Source organism: Nanorana parkeri, unplaced genomic scaffold, assembly GCF_000935625.1.
Source record: "Nanorana parkeri isolate BGI_ZX_2015 unplaced genomic scaffold, ASM93562v1 scaffold1468, whole genome shotgun sequence".
Classification (NCBI taxonomy): Eukaryota; Metazoa; Chordata; class Amphibia; order Anura; family Dicroglossidae; genus Nanorana; species Nanorana parkeri.
Window position 1 is genome coordinate 127,934 of NW_017307736.1, and position 7,046 is coordinate 134,979.

The following is a 7,046-nucleotide window of genomic DNA, read 5'->3' on the forward strand; positions in this document are numbered from 1 at the left end:
GTATTACTGTCCATGCTTCATGACCTAGTGACAACGCCCCACCCCCCATTACTTGTCCTGTTGTCACAAGGACAGGAAATAAGTGAAATCTACCCAATGGAGTTACAGAGAGAAATAAAAATCTGAAAGAAATGTTAGCTCTCCCCCTCCATCCACAACTAGAGAAATGTCTTACAGTGTATGGACAAAGGGAAAGAAAACATATTCAGTACATGTCTGCAATACAAGCACATTTCTTAGGATTTGTCTCTTGAACCACCAGAGGAGCGGCATGCTACGTCCCCTTCCTGTCCAGACTAGTTTTCAATTATGTGATATTAGACAATTACTCAGTCATGCATTTTATATAATTGTTGGAGACAGATAGAGGTTTCATGTGTTGGTGTTTAATGACACGCAACACAGAAAGAAAATGTATAAATGAACCCAAAGGATTGCACCATCTGACTGTTCCATTACCATTAGGGATGCGCCGATACCGGTTTTCTGTATCGAGTACGAGTACCAATAGTTTTTTTGTCATGACGTGCCACCTATATTCCTGATTGGTCAGGAAGCCAGGCTGCCCACCAACAAGTGCAGCTGGCTTCCTAGCCAATCAGGAAGACGGGCGGCACGTCGTGACCCACATCCCGCTTCCTGATTGGCTAGGAAGCCAGCTTCACTTGTTTCTAGGCAGCGTGGCTTCTTGACCAATCAGGAAGCCAGGAGGTGAGTCATTAGTGCTGCCCGGCTTCCTGATTGGTTAGGAAGCCAGGCTTCCTAGCAACAAGGGAAGCTGGCTTCCTAGCTAATCAGGAAGCCGGGAGGCAGGTCATAACCCACCACCTGGCTTCCTGATTGGAAAGGAAGCTGGCTCCTTGCTCCCTCGGCACTTGTGGTCAGAGGGTGAACTCCCTCTGACCGGACGTTCCAGTATCGGAGGTATCATAGCATTTGGGTGAGTACTCAACCAAATACTCGCTATCGGCACGGATACCAATACTAGTATCTGTATCGGTGCATCCCTAGCTATAACTAAAATTATTTTTTGATAATGTATTTGTTTTGTGTGGAGAAAGTGTGGAGAAAGCAGTCAGGCTGCAGGTCGCCCAATCCTTCCTTCAGATTTGGAGTGTATTAAACGTCAGTATGTTGCTGTCTCTGCCAGGTGCTGTTCAGAATGCTCCAATAGTCTGTGTTGACGTGTGATGTTCTAAATACTCATCAGCCCAGCCAATCACAGCGGAACCTTGGTGGTGTTAGCTGGAGATGTGATAAATATTTTGGGCAGCTTTTTCAGAGTGTTTTTGGTTCCATGGGCTCCACAGGAATAGTATGCTGAAATATGAGTCTCCTGGGCTCAGGTCCAAGGAGTTGCATTTTAGAGAAGTCTCCCCTTCTGAGATACTACACTCTGATGGCCTACTAAAGAATAAGTAGTCAAGTACTTGGCAAGTACTTGCAGAAGGTACAGAAGTTACCAGTGTTGGAAGAGGGTTTGATGGCTGCCACCCTCTTCCAACACTGTTAACATCCGCATCCCTCACCTTACACTGCTCCCTTTCCTCCTCTATTCTCTGTTAAGCTGCTCATCCCCTGCCGCTTACCTCATTGTAGGACTCCTGCTCCTGATACCAAGAGCTGTGGGCGGTGCAGGGAGAGGACCCTGTGTGCTAAAAGTCACCGGTCCTCCATTGAGATGATCAGCACAGCCCAGGGCAACAGACGGGACCCTAATAGGTCTGCTCAGTGGAAGGTGCCGCCCACTTGCCATAGTTACATAGTATTTGAGGTTGAATAAAGACATTAGTCCATCAAGTCCAACCTATAGGATCTCATTCTTAGCTGTACTACTTATACCCCTGTATGTTACCTGTACCCCTGTATATTACCCGTACCCCTGTATATTACCCGTACCCCTGTATATTACCCGTACCCCTGTATATTACCCGTACCCCTGTATATTAGCAAACTACCTTTCAGTTTGTTGTCTACAATGACCCCCAAATCTTTCTACATTTCATAGTAACAAGCTGATTGACAGGCTCCTCTCCTCCTTCTATGCCGAGGAGCCCTGGTCCCTGTAGAGAAGGAGGGAAGAAGCCTGACAATCAAGTGGTAACCAGGACAAGTGGACCCCTTACCACTTTAATCCCTTACACCCCAAGCTCATAATGTAAGAAAATACTAATGTAATTAAAGTAAAATGCATTTAATGCTAGTATACTTAAATCTATTTACACAATTTCTAATACGTAAAGTGCAGTAACCCAAAGCAACTGGCCGCGACCAGCATCCACTCATCTTATTTTGATATGTTAAAATCTGGGTGCTAAGGGTCATCATGCTTGCCCTTGCTTACGGAATACACAGCTTGGCTGTGGAAGGACCACAAGTTCCAGCAAGCACTCCTAGCCATACCATGGCCTTTATGGACCCCCACCCAATGCATTATGACAAGGGGTTGGCAAATTCTGGCCCTCTAGCTGTGGTAAAACTACAAATCGGATAAAGTAGCGAAGGGTTTGAATACCTGTCAGTAGAAATGCACTGTTACTTTTTGAGCACCAATGCCGATACTTGGCATTTTCACGAGAAAAAAAATGGCTTTAACCCCTTTGTGACTGACGATGTGCAGTGTACGTCGCCAGCATCGGGGCTGTTTAAACAGACTCCCGGCGACTTTTGCCGCCGGGAGTCTGTTTAAACTTGTAGAGCCGACTGTCGGATTTACAACAGAAGCGATCCTGGCGACTTACTTGTCGCCAGATCGCTTCTGATTTGTCACTAAATTTTGGGGTTTAATAAGGAGTTGCGCTAATATTGCGCAACATAAAAATGTTCAACTACCACCATTTTATTCTATAGGGTCTTGGCATTCAGAAAATATATAATGTTGGGGGGTTTTACGTCATTTTCAGGCCTAAAATGTGGAATATAACATGGGTGCAAAAAATGAAAAAAGGGCCTCAGTCATGAAGGGGTTAAATATACTTTTTCTGACCCCTAATTTTAATCCTTCACTGCTCTGATATAGGAAACTAGATAAAAACAATTGTTTTGGCTATATTTTCACATAAATTCTTCCCTCACTTCTCAAACAAATTACTGATTTCTTACCGTTCGCCGTGATACAGGAATTCTCTCTGTAAGATAGGGAAAAAAAAATAAAGTAAAACACAAGCGAAAGACTGGTAGGCTGAAACCAGATGGAGAGAGACAATGCCTCTGCATACACGATACTTCCCGCACTGACACTGTAGTTCTACCCACAGCCCCTTGTGTGTACTGGATGTGGTCACTTGGTAAATGCAAGCTGCAGCAAAACTGCAGTGCTCACTACAGATTCATAATATATACATAATGCTGATTACAGATAAAAAGTATAACAGAGTATAAGAAGAGATACACGGATCACACGGGAGTTCCAGAACTTTATAACCAGGTTTCGGGCTAAGGAATTTTATAATAGAGGAGACTTGGGAGTTGTACACTACTTTGTGCAGGGTGCTGGGATATGAGAGTGCTGGTTGTGAAGTACCGGTGCAACACAGTAATCTTAGGAAAGAATGCAGGCCTCATTGTCTGTGCGTTGTGATGGGAGGACACATAACAGCTTTTTCATATAAACAAAGCAATATGGAATTTTGTATATGTATATTTAGAAGCAGACAATTTGTTCTGTGGAACACAGACACCCTCCATGCTCCATGCTGATAGAGAACACAGCTCCAGATGGTATGGTCTGTCCAATGCTTGCACGTCATTACTGTGTAGTTTGCATGTTCAATTAAAAATAAATGGGGGGCTGGGCTAGGTGTGGCAAGCCACTGATCAATGTACTTGGCTATTATTGGTGACAATTTTACTGGTCATGCCCCCTGGTACATCACCATGACCTGCTATAGATTTTACATTTCCAGCCAACACGAGGCTGACAAGGCTGTCCTGAATTTGGAAACGGTACAATACGGTTGCCACTTCATCTAAGGAAGTTGTTTGCTTTGGACTCTCAGTATTCAGAGGCAGGTTTGTCTTTTTTCAGGGGACTGAAGGGAACTAAAGTGAGCAGTTAAACCTAATAATTTATGTGGTACAAGATAAATATTTGTTAAATCTTGACTATAGTTCTATATTGATGTAAAAGTAATCTACAGAAGTCTGAATTCTATTGACCACAAAGCTATGAATGATAGTGGAGTTGCTACAGTAGATATTATTCTACATTTACCTGTTTGTAGAATTTCTTTCAGGTTTTTCATCTTCTCAGCCACTGATCTCTGTAGAGCTGATCTGTTTGTACTGATGGAATATATTTCTTGGCGTGTCAGGATGATGAGATCACAGCCCGAGAATTTCCATTTACTCCAGTCCTCTCTCACTGTCTCAAGGTCACCGTCCATCACTTTAGCCATGATAACAATTACACGTTTACCTGAACAGGTAACAAACATTAGAGGCAATCACCTTTGGTGTAAAAAGATGGGGGCATAATATCTTATTTTCAGTATGACAAAGACTCAGGACAACAGCTGGGCATACAGAATTTGACACCTTGAATGGTTAAACCATACCATAAATATGTATTGTGCTTGCAGATTTCTGCCGACTTGCTGAGAACCGATTTATGACCTTTTGTGCAGACACTTCTGTGGCTCACAATAACAGAAATAACATGAACACACTTACAAATTTAAATAACCTTATTGATGATTTTATTATTTCTACAGCTAGCTATTATAATGCAAAATTTGAATGGAACGCATTTTGTACCAGGAACAGCATAAGTTTAAGTGTCTGGCACTATCTTAATACCACCAACTAAACCAATATAGGTAACACAATTCCAAATATATTCTATTAACCCTAATGTCATCAAATAAAATATATTTATATTATTCTGTATATTACTTACCACATGTGTCTGTACAATGTGTAAGACATTCCTCAAGCTGAGTCCATTCAACCTGTTTAGTGAATGAGTGACACAGAATGATGGTAGAGAATTTCTGAACTTCAGATTTCCAATAATCTCCAGGAGATTGTGAAATACAGCAGACCGAGGCATTTGCCATGGGAGTCCATGGAAGGAGATCTGTCAGCCATTGTATATCAGTATCTTTGTCCCAGCAGAAGATCCCTTCAGAATTTCTTCTTTCACCATCACTAAATACAAAGAGAGAATGAGGAATATAAAGCAAGCCTGTCATCATAGAAGCTGTCATTGTCCTTCTGAAAAGGATCTGATTGGTTGTAAACAACATCAGGTAGTACAGCACCCGCAAAGGAAAGATAACCAACATTCATTAAATGATTTACCTGAATTCTAGGTAAGCAGAGAATCATGCAAAGGCAGATCAACTCTTTCCAAGTCATCAGATCTTGTCAGGGTACCATGCACAAGCATCCTCACACCACATACATGTACCCACACAGGATGACCAAATTAATATGACCACACTGGATGAGGTAATGCACAAGGTTTATTTGTTACACAGCAAACAAAACTACACACCCCTTCAATCCCCCACAGGTTTAGCAGTGAAGTAACAAAACCATGGTTGGACCAAACACACCTACAGCCAGGGGAAACAGCAACAAGGAGGGGTAACAGGACAGCAGGCCTCAGGATATAGGAAGAGCGGTCAGGTAACAAGCCGGGTCGTTAACAGGAGAGCAGCGCGGCACAGGAACAGGATCCAAGAAGAGTGGTCGGGTAACAAGCTGGGTCAGTGACAGGTTTGCAGATAGGAAGCAGGATTCAGGTAGCAAGGTTCAGGTTCCAAGGCACAGGACATGGGAGTCAGTCAGGTGCAGGCGACACAATACTGAGCCAGCTTCCTGACTGCAGGGAGGGCCTAAATACCCTCCCAGGAAGCACCAGGTGATGGGATGATCACTCACTGCTGGGGTACACCCACAGGTGAGTACTGGAGCTGCAGGTTTCCAGCACCACCCAGTGGTGGTCTGGTTCCTGGCTGCTGGAGACACCCGCAGGCGAGCACAGGAACTGCAGGACCTGGCTCCAGCGCCACCTGGGGGTGCTCTGGATCCTGACAGATCTTCCCATGTGTGACCAGCTTAAGGCTGGCCTAGGTGTTAATGGTTACACTAACAAACACGTTTAAAGTCTTTGCAGGAGCCCCAGGTCAGACCCTGCTGGCTGTTATGATGGCATTAATTAGTATTTTCCATTCCATAACTTCAAATTATTAACTTTCTCTTCCTCCACTTGTTTTTAATGCACTTTGTAAAAACTATTGTATCAAAATATCTTAAAGTTAAACCATAAGAATATTTTGCAACATGCATGCCCAGCTGCAAAGTCCTGACCGAGGTACTGCACGCTTCAGAAGCAATTTTTACCAGTATTTGGGCAAGCTTACCAAAAAAGAAAGGAATTTTTATTTTATGTGTCATATATTTCCTGCCATTTACTATTATATAGTTCCTAAAAAATAATAAAATACCTTGGTAAAGTAGGATGATGTTCCAAATCTGAAGTATTCTGAAAGCGATTGCTGCTTTTTAAACGTTCAGAAGTTTGAGAACTGGCCTCACCATACTGAGGTGAACACTGAACAGTGGAGTCTTCTGCTTGTGTTCCTGCAACTACCCCCAGGCATTCTGATTGGGTGTTCCTGGCGGTATTAACATTCATATTAATAAAGTGACTGTATGGCTCATTACAGATTTGGGTGGATATATGAGATATTTGTTCCTTTTTAGAAGTGCTAAAGTCACCATTGGAGGATGGAATTGTTTGGATGAGGCCTTCAGTTGTTGTATAGTTTATAGGAATTGCTGAGTCGGTCTTGGCTTTCTCATCCTCGATCAAGCTATTATTCCAGCTGTCTCTTTTAGATGGTAGGGATAACATATCACCTTCTGTATTCAAGTCATCATAGGTTTGAGCCTCAGCTTCAGTGGAATCATGTGTCTTCATATGTTCTGGCTTTGGGCTGTTGGGAAGTTGTAAAATAAATACATTTGATCCTATCTGTATTTTATCTTCATGCCACAGCTGGGTCATTGTTTTGGACAAGCAACTATTGACATAGGTT